Source organism: Bison bison, unplaced genomic scaffold (genome assembly GCF_000754665.1).
Source record: "Bison bison bison isolate TAMUID 2011002044 unplaced genomic scaffold, Bison_UMD1.0 scf7180017864388, whole genome shotgun sequence".
NCBI lineage: Eukaryota > Metazoa > Chordata > Mammalia > Artiodactyla > Bovidae > Bison > Bison bison.
In genome coordinates, this window is record NW_011494960.1 from 6,225,370 (window position 1) to 6,226,083 (window position 714).

The window sequence follows — 714 nt, forward strand, 5'->3', positions numbered from 1 at the left end:
CCCCCCCCATGGGCAGCGCCTGGGCCAGTGAAGCCTAGAGCGATCGCCCTTGCCCTCGGGCGCAGAGAGCGCCAGGCCGGACCGTACCGGGAGTGACCGTCGAGCGGGCGGGCGTCGGAGGCGCACGGCGTGGGATCCGGACTTGGCTGCAGCGGCTCCAGTACCTTCATTTCTATTCAAAACAAATATTACCATCTGTTACTATATTTGAAATTGTCTGTTTATGTGTTTAATGTCAGGGCTCAGTAGAAAGTAAGCCTCATGAAAGCAGTCTGCTTAGTGATCTATCCCTAGAATCTATGATAGTGTTTGCCTGGCACATAGTAGATGCCAAATAAATAGATATTGAATGAATGAATGAAGTACTTTCCATGACAATCCTGTGAGGTAAGTTGAACAAGTAATGATCTAAGTATCCAATGTCCCCATTTTATGAACAGAGAAACTGAGGTTAGAATGGGTAAGTGACTTGCCCAAAGTCAAGCAGCTTTTATGTGAGAGCTGAGAGCAGAACAAATCCTTTGGCATACGTGTTGAATCCCTACACCAGCTGAACACAAGAGGAAGGCTTATCCTTGGAGATATCATGGAAATGGGAGCAAAAGAGCGGCAGGATGCAAAGATTTTAAAATATAGAGGAAGCAAATTGAGGAAATTCTTATTAAGTAGGAAGAGAGTGTATCTAAGGCAACTGGAAAGTAAAATCATGAGAAT